The sequence below is a fragment of the Melopsittacus undulatus genome, chromosome 9 (genome assembly GCF_012275295.1).
Source record: "Melopsittacus undulatus isolate bMelUnd1 chromosome 9, bMelUnd1.mat.Z, whole genome shotgun sequence".
NCBI classification, from domain to species: Eukaryota; Metazoa; Chordata; class Aves; order Psittaciformes; family Psittaculidae; genus Melopsittacus; species Melopsittacus undulatus.
This window is the reverse complement of record NC_047535.1, coordinates 11,219,265-11,234,538: the sequence shown is the minus strand read 5'-3', so window position 1 is coordinate 11,234,538 and position 15,274 is coordinate 11,219,265. Positions and strand designations below refer to the sequence as shown.

General features: G+C 50.8%; 2 long non-coding RNA genes and 3 other non-coding genes across 5 annotated transcripts; 2 read left to right on the top strand and 3 right to left on the bottom strand.

Annotated features, from left to right (window-relative positions):
* The first annotated feature begins 124 nt into the window (after window positions 1–124).
* On the top strand, window positions 125–1,513 carry LOC117436680 (uncharacterized). Its single transcript, XR_004550010.1, has 2 exons — window positions 125–195; window positions 727–1,513. It is a non-coding gene; the product is annotated as an uncharacterized lncRNA (long non-coding RNA).
* A 600-nt stretch (window positions 1,514–2,113) lies between these two features.
* On the bottom strand, window positions 2,114–2,185 carry TRNAQ-CUG (transfer RNA glutamine (anticodon CUG)). Its single transcript has one exon. It is a non-coding gene; the product is annotated as a tRNA-Gln (tRNA).
* A 3,597-nt stretch (window positions 2,186–5,782) lies between these two features.
* Window positions 5,783–5,864, bottom strand: TRNAS-AGA (transfer RNA serine (anticodon AGA)). Its single transcript has one exon. It is a non-coding gene; the product is annotated as a tRNA-Ser (tRNA).
* A 3,975-nt stretch (window positions 5,865–9,839) lies between these two features.
* LOC117436682 (uncharacterized) lies at window positions 9,840–11,229 on the top strand. The gene is made up of 2 exons (XR_004550011.1): window positions 9,840–9,911; window positions 10,443–11,229. It is a non-coding gene; the product is annotated as an uncharacterized lncRNA (long non-coding RNA).
* Window positions 11,230–11,829: 600 nt separating this feature from the next.
* Window positions 11,830–11,901, bottom strand: TRNAQ-CUG (transfer RNA glutamine (anticodon CUG)). The gene has a single exon. It is a non-coding gene; the product is annotated as a tRNA-Gln (tRNA).
* Window positions 11,902–15,274: the final 3,373 nt, after the last annotated feature.

The window sequence follows — 15,274 nt, the reverse complement described above, 5'->3', positions numbered from 1 at the left end:
GCACAGTATTTCAGATGAAAGATGCAAGGGCATCATCACCAGCGAGGCCTTGGCGAGCAGCAGCTACTACGTGTTCAGGTGCTTCATGAGCAAGGAATGTTGATTCCCCCCAGGGCTCTGGAACACAGCATAAAAGCCTGCTCTACTCCAGGCTCTGCATCTTCCTCTCTTGCTTCCCTTTCCTCTAAGAACAAGGTAAGCCTCAGTCTGCTCTATCTCTTTCTGTGGGCCGAAGTTCTGTGCTGGTGCCTACTTAGGCTGATACTGGGCTGCCTCCGCTCGGCCCTGCAATGGGAATAGTCAACCCCTGAGACTTCTGTCCTTTTCATGGAGGTGACTGGGGGGAGCTGGGAAGAGGAGGGTTTTCCAAGCAGAAAGGATCAGTGGGGCTCAGATGCAGGGATGTCTGCTCACCAGAATTTGCATGTCCATCAGATGGTCTCTAACCAAATGGCCAATGCATGCAGAGCTGTCTTCAGTGCAGCACTGTTTGCTCTGGAGATGGGGTGTGATCAGGCAGTCCACAGGGGCTTTAACCCCAGTGAACTGGGTCCTGTTACAAAAGGGGCCAGTCTTCCAGTTCCATGCAGCCTGCTGGGGCACTGAGGGCTCTGGATGTTGCAAAGTCACTGAGTGTATTTAAACCAAGATCTACCCGCAGAGGACAAAGAAGACAAGGACACGCTAATATTGAGGTTTGTGCTCTCTGCCTGCTCTGTGTTTCAGCTTTGCCTCGCTCACCGAGAGATGTCTTGCTTCAGACCATGTCCCCCACGCCCCTGCGGCACCTGTGGCCCAACGCCACTTGCAAGCAGCTGCAGTGAGCCCTGTGTCGCCCGCTGTGCTGACTCGACCATTGCCATTGAGGCTTCCCCGGTGTTGGTGACCCTGCCGGGCCCCATCCTCACCTCTTTCCCGCAGAGCACAGCCGTGGGATCCTCTCTGTCAGCTGCGGTTGGGAGCGCCCTCAGCACTGGTGGGGTTCCCATCTCTTCTGGGGGCTCCCTTGGTCTGGGGGGGTCAGGCCTGTGTCTGCCTCCCCCTCGCTGCAGTTTCAACTGCTGAAGCTGGCAGATCATCCACATTGGAGCCAGAAGGAAGATGTGCACCCTGTATGAGCAGGAACATGGCCACGGTTTCCAGATGAGCTGGGTGTCCTCTTCCCACCTGCCAATATGGTGCTGTGCCTCCTGCTTTTCACTGCAGGGCAGGCCTTGCTCTACCTTCTCTGGCTCTGCTTAGCCCTGAGCCCCTGAGAGAAAGGGCTCCTTCTCTTTGGCTTTACTGAACCTCCTACTGGTGTGGGGGGAGTTGCGGAATCAGGGACTGCTCTTGGTGGCCTGGGAATACCACCAGGTGGAGCAGAATGGGAAAAGTGAACCGCTTTGTGTCCAACTTGTCCTTTGGAAACTGGTGGTTCTCTGTGCCTCCCTGAACCCTGCAGACATCTTTCTTGGTCTCTGTTCTGTGCCCCTGCATTTGCTCCTTCTGATTAAAGACTGTGTGCAGCATATCTGAAGACTCGTGGTGCTTTGTTCTCCTCCCCCTCCACTTAACTACCTGCTGTGCAAGGAGAGAGCTGCTGTCTCTCATGACATGTCCCAAGCATGGACTACTGCAATATATTGCTGGAGCTCCCTGAACTGAACGAGTAGCAATTGGCAAGGATCAAGTTGGCAAAGAGAAACAGAAAAGCCCCAGAGAAACTGAGAGAGCAAGAAGCAGTGGGCAGAGTTGGAACTCTGGCTGCTGCCAGAGGCATTGGTGGTCAGAGATGGGAGAAGGTTGCTCAGGGAGTTGAAGATTCTCCATCTTTGGAGGTGTCCAACATAGAATCAGGCAAGGTCAGGAAAAATGTCCCCTGCTTGGCCTGGACTTTGACTTTCTGATTTACACCTCAGGTGTTGCATGATTTGATGAGAAACTCATGCATGCCCTCACGCAGGAGCAGCCAACATGTGCAAGGAAGCACAGAGGGTGCAAGGAAGCACAGTGGGTGCAAGGGCCAATGATCCAGATCAAAGTGCATGACACAACTGACTCAACAGCAAAAGCAAGGCTGTCAAGGTGTAAGCATGCTGAGAAAGGTCTGAGGGAGACAAAACCTTCCACAAGGTCCCACTGAGATTTGAACTCAGATCGCTGGATTCAGAGTCCAGAGTGCTCACCATTACACCATGGGACCTGTAGACACATGCTTTATAGGTCTTTGTCCTGCAGCCACCCTCCCTGAGACATAGGCTCCTGGCTCAGCTTGAAGTCTTTCCATGTCCCTGGCCATCAGTCATCAAGAGCAGCTTTCCTTCAGGGACGCTGGGCACATTTCACTCACAGAAAAGGTAGTGGCACAGCATTTTCTACAAGTCTCACAGACCCTCTCTCACGAGGCACAGGCTGGTATCCCCCGAGAATCTTCCTTTTGCCTGATGAAACATCCTGAAGACTTTTCCTGCTTAACATCTTCAACACTCGTACCTCAAAGGGTACATTCGCAGCCCAGTGATGGGTGGTTCTGTGATTGTGCTTGTGGGCTCTGGTGATGTTTTCTCCGTTCAACCATGCATGTTGAGCAGCCTCTCAATCTGCCACTCGAAGTTACGGTGTGTCCAGTTTCTCGCCCTGTAGCTCATACTAAGCAGCCTTTGCCCAGGTATCCTTACTCTCAGTTGCACTCCTAGCCAAGATCCTGACCTTGACAAATGGGGCAATCATGACAGAGGGCCCTGGACATGGTTCAACTGCAAAACCAGCTAGCAGGATGACCCAAAGCAATTTCTTATGTGTTGCACAAGCTGGGCTGCCTTCCTCTGCTGGGACAGTCTAGGCTGACTTCAAACCCTGTCCTTTCTTTCAGGGACACTCTGTCACCTTGTGCCACAGATTGGCCTCTCCCTCATGGAGAACACCGTTTGCTCTCCTGAGATGGCTCCAGACTCAGGTGCATTTTGCTGTGAGCCTGAGGGTTTTTTTCCTCATGATATCTGACCACCACATTGCCCACCAAAGAAGAGTGCATGCATACAGTGAGAAGAAGCTCCCTGCTTGAGGAAGGGGAATGCACTGTGACCCCTGAAATGCCTTCCAACCAGCAGGATTGATAGAGGGTAAAGTTGAAGCAGGGGCAGCCCCAGAGCTTGAGCAGGCAGCTCAGTGCCTGAGCCCTAGGGAAACTTGAGTGAGATACCCAACATGAAGGAGAATCCACATATTCTCTGGGCACCTGCTCCAATGCTTCACGACACCCTGAGGATCAATCAGTGGTCCAAAGCAGCCCCTGCACCCTGAATTTCCCAAGCTGGGCCATGCTCAAAACCTGGCTGGTGCCTGCTTGGCTTGGTGGTGCCCAGAGCACTAGCCACAAGGCAAGGCAGCAGAGGGGAGTGGATCCAGTGCCCCATGGGACCTGAACGTCTGTCGTGGTTTAAAACCAAGCCACACAGAGCTCATTCACTCACTGCCCCCCTTGCTCCCCCAACTCTCGGAGAGCTGGGAAGGAGAATCTAAAGAATGTAGCTGCCATGGGTTGAGATAAGAACAGTTTAATAACTAAGGTATAACACAAACCACTACTGCTACGACTACTTCTACTAGTAATGATAAAGGAAATAACAAGTGAAGAGAATACAACACCTCACCAGCCGCTGACACATACATCACCCCACCCTGCCCGACCGAGCACCGACGTATACCTCCTCCATCCCCCCAGAGTCCTAGGCCTTCCAGGTAACTCCCGGTTACATCCTGGGCATGACATGCTATGGTATGGAATACCTCTATGGCTAGCCTGTGTCAGGTGTCCTGTCTATCCTTCCTCCCGGCCTCCCCTCGTCCCTGGCAGAGCATGAGGCTCAGAAAAGGCCTTGGACAAACCAAACATTTGAGCAGTAACTCAAAACATATGTGCTATCAGCAACTGTTCCTAGTCCAAAATTCAAAACACTGCACTGCACCAGCTACCAGGAAGGAGAAAAATGACTGCTACTGCTGAACCCAGGGCAACATCCTAGGAAGAAGGATTCCTCTGGAACAGGAGAAGCAAGGCACCCTGGAGCCAGGCTGAGGAAAAGCTTGTCTGCATTGGCCAGGATTCAAATGTGGACGAAATACTTGCAAGGCAGCTATGCTCTCGACTATACCAGCAGTGCTCATGGGGGCACTACTGCCTCCTGCTCCTCCACTTGCCAATCTGCCTGCCTTACTCTGCCAGGTCACAAAGTGACCTGTCTACTGGCTCTCCACATAAGCGCCTGGCCGCTCCCTTCCAGTCCTTCTTCCAGCCCCCTGCATGCAAAGGACTTCAAGCTGCTGGGATGTCTGTGTTTGTTCCCTGGGAGTGACATCTTGGATGCGGGACACTCTCGCTGCTGGGTGCTAGTAACGGTGCCTCCTGCAGACTGCGTTCATTCCTGTACCAGCTCTGCACGTACTATGCACGTGGATGTGCCTTTGTGGCTACGCACCTTTGGTGGTGCAGTCACAGACAAGCCCCCAACCAGCTGTTCACTCCTTTCTAGGCTCTGGGTAGAGATGCAGAGAGCTGAAAAGAGGATGGGTCAGGACAAATATGACTTTGAAAAACACAGCTTAGCAAAAACACTTGTGGGCCAACCAGGCTTACCTTGGTGGAGGAGTTGGGACATTCAGGGTGGTGTGGAAATTGTTGCTGGTTAAAACAGATTCATGTAGTGAGAAACAGAAACACCAACATAAAACGCCATCTTTCCTCACATCTGTCCAAAGGTCTGTTTTACACATTCACACCACACTCCTTTCCCTGACTTGTACTCCCACCTTGCGCACCCCTGGCCTTACTGCTGCCTGACAGAGCAGGGCTGCGCCTGACACCGTGCAGCTTGCCATGGAGCCAGAGAAACCCCTTTTCTCTGTGCCTGGAACCATTCCTGTCCTGCCAACTCTGCTGGCCAGAGCATGCAGCAACCAGGCAGAGGAGGGAAAAGCAAAAGCGGGATAGAGAGGGCTGGCATAGGGGTGCAGATGTGAGCACAGTAAGGTGTCCTTTCCACTGCCTTTTCTGCATTTATTCGTGCTGACTATCTCTCTGAGATTCTTTCTCCCTTGCAATGTTTTCCCCAGCCTCAGTGGCATGGCTACAGGGAATCGACCATGTGCCAGCAATGTGCGTTTCTCTCCTCTTTCTGAAGGCTCTTCCTGCATGTGCTTCTCAGAGTTTCCTTTTTCCTTAAGATGCTAAACCACGCAGGCAGGCTACCTGAAGCCCAGCATCTGCCGCTGCTCTAGGATGGGCAGCTGGGCATGCAACTGAAAGAAGACCTCTGGGAAGTGTCTGGCTCTTTTCTGTCCCACCCACCAGGATTGGTGGAGACAGGGGATGGTCTCCTGATATCACAGCCATTGCCGTGTCCCTTTTTGCCATCTTTCCCAGAACAGGAGGGCAGAGATCACACTCACCTCTCATCATCTCATCCTTCAGTTAAATTTGGAAAGCCCCCTTGGAAAGGTTGTTCTTTTTGAGCCTGGTGGGGACTGGTCAGGCACAATACCTCCACGCCCCCAGACTCTTCAGTTGTACTCAAGACCCAGCAACAGTTGAGCTCTTTTCATGGCCCATACTCAGCCCAGGTCCATAGTCTTCACCTCAAGTGCCTACCTTGTCAATGGGAGTAGAGTTTACCATTCAATCAGGACAAGACCAAGAGGGAAAGGGCTTTAACTGTCTGCCTGGGCACCAGGCACACTGTGGAGCTGCAAACCACTGCAGAAACCTGGTCATTTGGTAGCAACCCAAAAAACAGCTGTTCACCGTAGCTGGCAGGATTCGAACCTGCGCGGGGAAACCCCAATGGATTTCTAGTCCATCGCCTTCACCACTCGGCCACAACTACCTGATGCAACCCTCTCTGCCGCACAGATCACAGTGCCTGTGTGTCATGGTTTGAGCAGTAGCAGTCATTTTTTCTCCTTCTTGTGGCTGGTGCAGTGCTGTGTTTTGACTTCTGGGCTGGGAGCAGTTGTTTGGTGGCTGGCATGTTTTGAGGGTGTTTTTTGTTCAAGGCCTTTTCTGAGCACATGCTCTGCCGGGGAGGAGGGGAGGCCGGGAGGAAGGAGAGACAGGACACCTGACCCAGGCTAGCCAATGAGGTATTCCATACCATAGCACGTGATGCCCAGGAGGCAACTGGGAGAGAGAGCTGGAGGGGTGGACCTCTGGAGGAAAATGGAGGAGGGAGGACGCGGTGCTCGGCCGGGCAGGGTGGAGTGAGTTATGGGTCAGTGGCTGGTGGGGTGTTGTATTCTTTTCGCTTGTTATCGGCTGTATCATTATTATTGTGTTATGCCTTAGCTATTAAACCGTTCTTATCTCAACCCGTGGGGGCTACATTCCTTGGATTCTCCTTCCTAACTCTCTGGGAGTTGGGGGACTTAGTTTAAACCACGACACTGTGCAATGACACTGGGTCTCAGGGAGCTTCAGGGCATTGCTTCACTTTGAGATTTCTAGCCAGGACTTTCACTGCACATGTAATGAATCAAAGACCTCTCTGTGTTATCTCCAGGCACCCTGGAGACGCTGACTCACCCTGTTCAGGAAACGGCACTGCAGGGACATCCTCAACCTGGGTACAGCACAGTTCCTGGCAGCTAAGAGCTGAGACAACTTCATGTCTCTTGCAGCTTATGGCTTATGGACCAAGGAAAAAGAAGAGCCTCTCAGAATGGGACTCTCAGTCTGAAGGCGACAAAGCTACTCAAGCCTTTTCTAGTTCAACAGTTGCTTAAAGCAAAACAAGCTACAGTCCTTCCTCTGCTGACATTCAGAAAACAGTCTGCATGGTGAGGTTGTCTGTGGCATTTGTGTTAGCACAGTGTTTACAGGCTTCCCTGCATCTCAACCTACTAAAGGTCCTCGAGTCCATCTCTCAGAGCACCTGAGAGTAATTGTGATGACAAAGGCAGAAATGCCTTTGAGGAAGCAGAACTTTTGGAGGATTGAGGCTATGAGCTCTGGCAAGGCTGGCTTGCCTGCATCCAGGGCACTGTGTTCTCTGAGGTCCACAGCAGCGTGACTCATGTTAGCCTGCAATTCAGGGGTTTTCCCAACTCTTCCACATCACAAGGACTCCCAGCTATTCTGGGAGACTGATCCGATGTCCCTTTGTAATTTGAAATGCATGGAAATGGCCACCCCAGCTCTGACAGAGAACAATGAGCTTCTGGTTCCCTTCCCTGCAGCTCTCCTCAAAAGCAGGCCATCCAGGCATCTGATCTCTGGGACACCCTTGCTGAGAAAAACACGTCAATTTGGGTGTGGGTCTCACTCAGGGAAGATGGCGGGCATCTCTGTCGTCACAAAACCAGGCTGTGGTGGAGCCTGATGAATTTAAACAAGGTACTCATGGCTATCACTCCTTCCAGCAGGGAATTTCCTCATAGTGCACAATGGTCCTTTCTTGCTGTTGAGGGTACAGAGGTGAGAGTGTCCGTCCCGCAGTTCCCCAGGTCTTCCTTTCTTCCCTTTATATATCTGGGGGATTATATTTCCCGTTTTCCGGCCACTGGGCATTTTACAACTTCACTATTTTGATGAATAGTGGTTTAGCAACTTCCTCTGACAGTTCCTGCAGATCTCTTGGGTGCATCTCCTCAGTTCCCAAAGGACTTGTGCACTTTCAAGTTCCTGACGTGGTCTTGAACTTCCACCTTCTTCATGCTGGTCACAGACAGGCCTCCCGCTTGGCTCACCTGAAGTGTGGGGCTACAACTTCTTTCACCTTCCTTTGCTGTTCTATGTACCTGAAGAATGCCTTCTAGTTATTTTTCGTGGCCCCAGACAAGTTCAGCACCAACTATGCTTTAGTTTTCCTGATGCCCTCCATACACGTCCATGACATTCCCTGTAAAATGCCCTGGATGTTTATCCCTGCCTTCACTGCCTGTGCATATTTGGTATGTTTTAATTTTAGTTTAGGTTAGGTTAGGTTAAGTTAGGTTAGGTTAGGTTAGGTTATGTTAGCTTAATTTAGTATTGTTTCGTTTAGTTCTGTTTGGTTTCGTTCAGTATGGTTCAGTTTGGTTCAGTTTGTCTACCAGGCCTTGCCTTCCCCAAGCTTGACTCCTGCTTATCCTGTCCGACTTCTTGCATGTTGTTATTTCTAGAGGCTTCAGAAAAATGTCTTTCAATATGTCCCAGCTCTCGGCATCCTTTGTCTCTGAGGACAAGTGCCAATGGATCGCACACGGTAGCGCCTTAAGCAGCCAATAGCTTGCCTTTCTACAGTGTAGGGTCCTGACTCTACTTTTTACCTACCCTATACCTCTCAAGGCTGAGAATTCTACCAAGACATGATTGCTGCTGACCAGGCAACCTCCTGTCTTGACCTCTCTGCTAAGTTCTTCTGCACTAGTAAGGAGCAGGGCTAGCAGTGTCTCTCCTCTGATCAAATTCTCCATCACCTCTACAAGGAAGTAGTCCACAACAGACTCCAGTAGTATCCTGGACTGCTTTTGGATTGCTGTGTCACTTTGCCAACAGATGTCTTGGTGGTTGAAGTACCTTGTCGGGGTCAGGACCTAAGAGGAGACAATGCCTCCTTAGGCTTTGCCACAGGCAGTTTTTACTGCCCACCAGCTCAGATAACAAAGGGAGATTGAAAATGATAGGTAGCAGGCCAGTGTGTCAGGCAGCTCTCTTTCAAGAGAATTATCTATGGCATCCCTATAGTTACCTCCCTTGATGACTATACCATGCCCTAAGACTTCTTCTAACCAGGGGCATGGGCTCATCTTTGAGAAGTGGAGAACCCTTTGGAAACAAGGAAATCAGCACTTTGGAGGGTGATCAAAGAGATGCCGCATCCTTCCCGAAAGGAACCCACACACTCATTGACCTGTTTTGGTCTTTGATGAAGCTGGCACCTGAAGCTATGAGCTCTACTGTCCCTGACACATGTGAGACTGAGGCACCATCTCCACTGAAGTCAACAGCAGCGTGGCTCATGTTAGCCTGCAATTCCGGGGTTTTCCCAGCTCTTCCACATCACAAGGCCTCCCAGCAGCTGCACTGGGAGACTGATCCGATGTCCCTTTGTAATTTGAAATGCATGGAATTGGCCACCCCATTCCTGACCCAGAAAAATGGTCTACGACCTTCTGGTCCCATGCCTGAACCTCTCCTCAAAAGCAGGCCATCCAGGCATCTGGTCTCTGGGATGCCCTTGCTGAACAAAACAGGTCAAATTGGGTGTGGGTCCCACGCAGGGAAGATGGCAGGCATCTCTTTCATCACAAAACCAGGCCGTGGTAGAGCCTGATGAGCATGTGCAGGGCGCTAACGGCCATCACTCCTTCCCACAGAAAAGTTCCTTATGGTGTACAATAGTCCTTCCTTGCTGTTGAGATTTGCCACATCATTGAAAAAGCTGAGTTTCACTTCACGTATGGGTTCATGCAGTCTTGACCTTCTGATTGAGCTTACTCAGAGTATCCTGTGTCCCTACAATGACCTGTGGGGAGCATGTCTCTTCATGTTATCCGTAGTGCCTGAAAGGAAAGCCCTTGAGCTGATCTCATAACTGAATTTCACCATGACCGATAGCCGCACTCAACACTAACAAGGTAGAGGGATAGAAACACACTCTAAATATCCTTCTGCACATGCCTGAGACATCTGAGTTGATCGATTTTACAAAGGCAGGGCAAAGATGAGTTGTTCTGATGTTCAGTGATAGAAAGAGGGAGCACAGCATTTTAGATGAAAGATGCAAGGGCGTCATCCCCAGTGAGGCCTTGGCAAGCAGCAGCTACTACGTGTTCAGGTGCTTCATGAGCAAGGAATGTTGATTCCCCCTAGGGCTCTGGAACACAGCATAAAAGCCTGCTCTACTCCAGGCTCTGCATCTTCCTCTCTTGCTTCCCTTTCCTCTAAGAACAAGGTAAGCCTGAGTCTGCTCTATCTCTCTCTGTGGACTGAAGTTCTGTGCTGGTGCCTACTCAGGCTGATACTGGGCTGCTTCCGCTCAGCCCTGCAATAGAAGCAGTCAGCCCCTGAGACTTCTGTCCTTTTCATGGAGGTGACTGGGGGGAGCTGGGAAGAGGAGGGTTTTCCAAGCAGAAAGGATCAGTGGGGCTCAGATGCAGGGATGTCTGCTCACCAGAATTTGCATGTCCATCAGATGGTCTCTAACCAAATGGCCAATGCATGCAGAGCTGTCTTCAATGCAGCACTGTTTGCTCTGGAGATGGGGTGTGATCAGGCAGTCCACAGGGGCTTTAACCCCAGTGAACTGGGTCCTGTTACAAAAGGGGCCAGTCTTCCAGTTCCATGCAGCCTGCTGGGGCACTGAGGGCTCTGGATGTTGCAAAGTCACTGCGTGTATTTAAACCAAGATCTACCCGCAGAGGACGAAAAAGACAAGGACACGCTAATATTGAGATTTGTGCTCCCTGCCTGCTCTGTGTTTCAGCTTTGCCTCGCTCACCGAGAGATGTCTTGCTTCAGACCATGTCCCCCACGCCCCTGTGGCACCTGTGGCCCAACGCCACTTGCAAGCAGCTGCAGTGAGCCCTGTGTCGCCCGCTGTGCTGACTCGACCATTGCCATCGAGGCTTCCCCGGTGTTGGTGACCCTGCCGGGCCCCATCCTCACCTCTTTCCCGCAGAGCACAGCCGTGGGATCCTCTCTGTCAGCTGCGGTTGGGAGCGCCCTCAGCACTGGTGGGGTTCCCATCTCTTCTGGGGGCTCCCTTGGTCTGGGGGGGTCAGGCCTGTGTCTGCCTCCCCCTCGCTGCAGTTTCAACTGCTGAAGCTGGCAGATCATCCACATTGGAGCCAGAAGGAAGATGTGCACCCTGTATGAGCAGGAACATGGCCACGGTTTCCAGATGAGCTGGGTGTCCTCTTCCCACCTGCCAATATGGTGCTGTGCCTCCTGCTTTTCACTGCAGGGCAGGCCTTGCTCTACCTTCTCTGGCTCTGCTTAGCCCTGAGCCCCTGAGAGAAAGGGCTCCTTCTCTTCAGCTTTACTGAACCTCCTACTGATGTGGGGGGAGTTGCAGAATCAGGGACTGCTCTTGGTGGCCTGGGAATACCACCAGGTGGAGCAGAATGGGAAAAGTGAACCGCTTTGTGTCCAACTTGTCCTTTGGAAACTGGTGGTTCTCTGTGCCTCCCTGAACCCTGCAGACATCTTTCTTGGTCTCTGTTCTGTGCCCCTGCATTTGCTCCTTCTGATTAAAGACTGTGTGCAGCATATCTGAAGACTCGTGGTGCTTTGTTCTCCTCCCCCTCCACTTAACTACCTGCTGTGCAAGGAGAGATCTGCTGTCTCTCATGACATGTCCCAAGCATGGACTACTGCAATATATTGCTGGAGCTCCCTGAACTGAACGAGTAGCAATTGGCAAGGATCAAGTTGGCAAAGAGAAACAGAAAAGCCCCAGAGAAACTGAGAGAGCAAGAAGCAGTGGGCAGAGTTGGAACTCTGGCTGCTGCCAGAGGCATTGGTGGTCAGAGATGGGAGAAGGTTGCTCAGGGAGTTGAAGATTCTCCATCTTTGGAGGTGTCCAACATAGAATCAGGCAAGGTCAGGAAAAATGTCCCCTGCTTGGCCTGGACTTTGACTTTCTGATTTACACCTCAGGTGTTGCATGATTTGATGAGAAACTCATGCATGCCCTCACGCAGGAGCAGCCAACATGTGCAAGGAAGCACAGAGGGTGCAAGGAAGCACAGTGGGTGCAAGGGCCAATGATCCAGATCAAAGTGCATGACACAACTGACTCAACAGCAAAAGCAAGGCTGTCAAGGTGTAAGCATGCTGAGAAAGGTCTGAGGGAGACAAAACCTTCCACAAGGTCCCACTGAGATTTGAACTCAGATCGCTGGATTCAGAGTCCAGAGTGCTCACCATTACACCATGGGACCTGTAGACACATGCTTTATAGGTCTTTGTCCTGCAGCCACCCTCCCTGAGACATAGGCTCCTGGCTCAGCTTGAAGTCTTTCCATGTCCCTGGCCATCAGTCATCAAGAGCAGCTTTCCTTCAGGGACGCTGGGCACATTTCACTCACAGAAAAGGTAGTGGCACAGCATTTTCTACAAGTCTCGCAGACCCTCTCTCACGAGGCACAGGCTGGTATCCCCCGAGAATCTTCCTTTTGCCTGATGAAACCTCCTGAAGACTTTTCCTGTTTAACATCTTCAACACTCGTACCTCAAAGGGTACATTCGCAGCCCAGTGATGGGTGGTTCTGTGATTGTGGGCTCTGGTGATGTTTTCTCCGTTCAACCATGCATGTTGGGCAGCCTCTCAATCTGCCACTCAAAGTTATGGTGTGTCCAGTTTCTCACCCTGTAGCTCATACTAAGCAGCCTTTGCCCAGATATCCTTCCTCTCAGTTGCACTCCTAGACAAGATCCTGACCTTGACAAATGATTCCATTGCCATCACCACTCGGCTACAACTACCTGATGCAGCCCTCTCTGCCACGCAGATTACAGTGCCTGTGCAATGACACCTGGCTCCCAGGGAGCTTCAGGGCAATGCTTCACTTTGAGATTTCTAGCCAGGACTTTCACTGCACATGTAATGAATCAAAGACCTATCTGTGTTATCTCCAGGCACCCTGGAGACGCTGACTCACCCTGTTCAGGAGACGGCACTGCAGGGACATCCTCAACCTGGGTACAGCACAGTTCCTGGCAGCTAAGAGCTGAGACAACTTCATGTCTCTTGCAGCTTATGGCTTATGGACCAAGGAAAAAGAAGAGCCTCTCAGAATGGGACTCTCAGTCTGAAGGCGACAAAGCTACTCAAGCCTTTTCTAGTTCAACAGTTGCTTAAAGCAAAACAAGCTACAGTCCTTCCTCTGCTGACATTCAGAAAACAGTCTGCATGGTGAGGTTGTCTGTGGCATTTGTGTTAGCACAGTGTTTACAGGCTTCCCTGCATCTCAACCTACTAAAGGTCCTCGAGTCCATCTCTCAGAGCACCTGAGAGTAATTGTGATGACAAAGGCAGAAATGCCTTTGAGGAAGCAGAACTTTTGGAGGATTGAGGCTATGAGCTCTGGCAAGGCTGGCTTGCCTGCATCCAGGGCACTGTGTTCTCTGAGGTCCACAGCAGCGTGACTCATGTTAGCCTGCAATTCAGGGGTTTTCCCAACTCTTCCACATCACAAGGACTCCCAGCTGCTCTAGGAGACTGATCCGATGTCCCTTTGTAATTTGAAATGCATGGAAATGGCCACCCCAGCTCTGACAGAGAACAATGAGCTTCTGGTTCCCTTCCCTGCAGCTCTCCTCAAAAGCAGGCCATCCAGGCATCTGATCTCTGGGACACCCTTGCTGAGAAAAACACGTCAATTTGGGTGTGGGTCTCACTCAGGGAAGATGGCGGGCATCTCTGTTGTCACAAAACCAGGCTGTGGTGGAGCCTGATGAATTTAAACAAGGTGCTCATGGCTATCACTCCTTCCAGCAGGGAATTTCTTCATAGTGCACAATGGTCCTTTCTTGCTGTTGAGGGTACAGAGGTGAGAGTGTCCGTCCCGCAGTTCCCCAGGTCTTCCTTTCTTCCCTTTATATATCTGGGGGATTATATTTCCCGTTTTCCGGCCACTGGGCATTTTACAACTTCACTATTTTGATGAATAGTGGTTTAGCAACTTCCTCTGACAGTTCCTGCAGATCTCTTGGGTGCATCTCCTCAGTTCCCAAAGGACTTGTGCACTTTCAAGTTCCTGACGTGGTCTTGAACTTCCACCTTCTTCATGCTGGTCACAGACAGGCCTCCCGCTTGGCTCACCTGAAGTGTGGGGCTACAACTTCTTTCACCTTCCTTTGCTGTTCTATGTACCTGAAGAATGCCTTCTAGTTATTTTTCGTGGCCCCAGACAAGTTCAGCACCAACTATGCTTTAGTTTTCCTGATGCCCTCCATACACGTCCATGACATTCCCTGTAAAATGCCCTGGATGTTTATCCCTGCCTTCACTGCCTGTGCATATTTGGTATGTTTTAATTTTAGTTTAGTTTAGGTTAGGTTAGGTTAAGTTAGGTTAGGTTAGGTTAGGTTATGTTAGCTTAATTTAGTATTGTTTCGTTTAGTTCTGTTTGGTTTCGTTCAGTATGGTTCAGTTTGGTTCAGTTTGTCTAACAGGCCTTGCCTTCCCCAAGCTTGAATCCTGCTTATCCTGTCCGACTTCTTGCATGTTGTTATTTCTAGAGGCTTCAGAAAAATGTCTTTCAATATGTCCCAGCTCTCGGCATCCTTTATCTCTGAGGCCATTTTCCAAGAACTCGCACATGGTTGCGCCTTAAGCAGCCAATAGCTTGCCTTTCTACAGTGTAGGGTCCTGACTCTACTTTTTACCTACCCTATACCTCTCAAGGCTGAGAATTCTACCAAGACATGATTGCTGCTGACCAGGCGACCTCCTGTCTTGACCTCTCTGCTAAGTTCTTCTGCACTAGTAAGGAGCAGGGCTAGCAGTGTCTCTCCTCTGATCAAATTCTCCATCACCTCTACTAGGAAGTAGTCCACAACAGACTCCAGTAGTATCCTGGACTGCTTTTGGATTGCTCTGTCACTTTGTCAGCAGATGTCTTGGTGGTTGAAGTACCTTGTTGGGATCTGCTCCTAAGAGGAGACAATGCCTCCTTAGGCTTTGCCACAGGCAGTTTTTACTGCCCACCAGCTCAGATAACAAAGGGAGATTGAAAATGATAGGTAGCAGGCCAGTGTGTCAGGCAGCTCTCTTTCAAGAGAATTATCTATGGCATCCCTATAGTTACCTCCCTTGATGACTATACCATGCCCTAAGACTTCTTCTAACCAGGGGCATGGGCTCGTCTTTGAGAAGTGGAGAACCCTTTGGAAACAAGGAAATCAGCACTTTGGAGGGTGATCAAAGAGATGCCGCATCCTTCCTGAAGGAACCCACACACTCATTGACTTGTTTTGGTCTTTGATGAAACTGGCACCTGAAGGTATGAGTTCTGCTGTGCCTGGCAGACCTGAGAACAGGACACCATCTCCACTAAAGTCAACAGCAGCGTGGCTCATGTTAGCCTGCAATTCCGGGGTTTTCCCAGCTCTTCCACATCACAAGGCCTCCCAGCAGCTGCACTGGGAGACTGATCCGATGTCCCTTTGTAATTTGAAATGCATGGAATTGGCCACCCCATTCCTGACCCAGAAAAATGGTCTACGACCTTCTGGTCCCATGCCTGAACCTCTCCTCAAAAGCAGGCCATCCAGGCATCTGGTCTCTGGGATGCCCTTGCTGAACAAAAC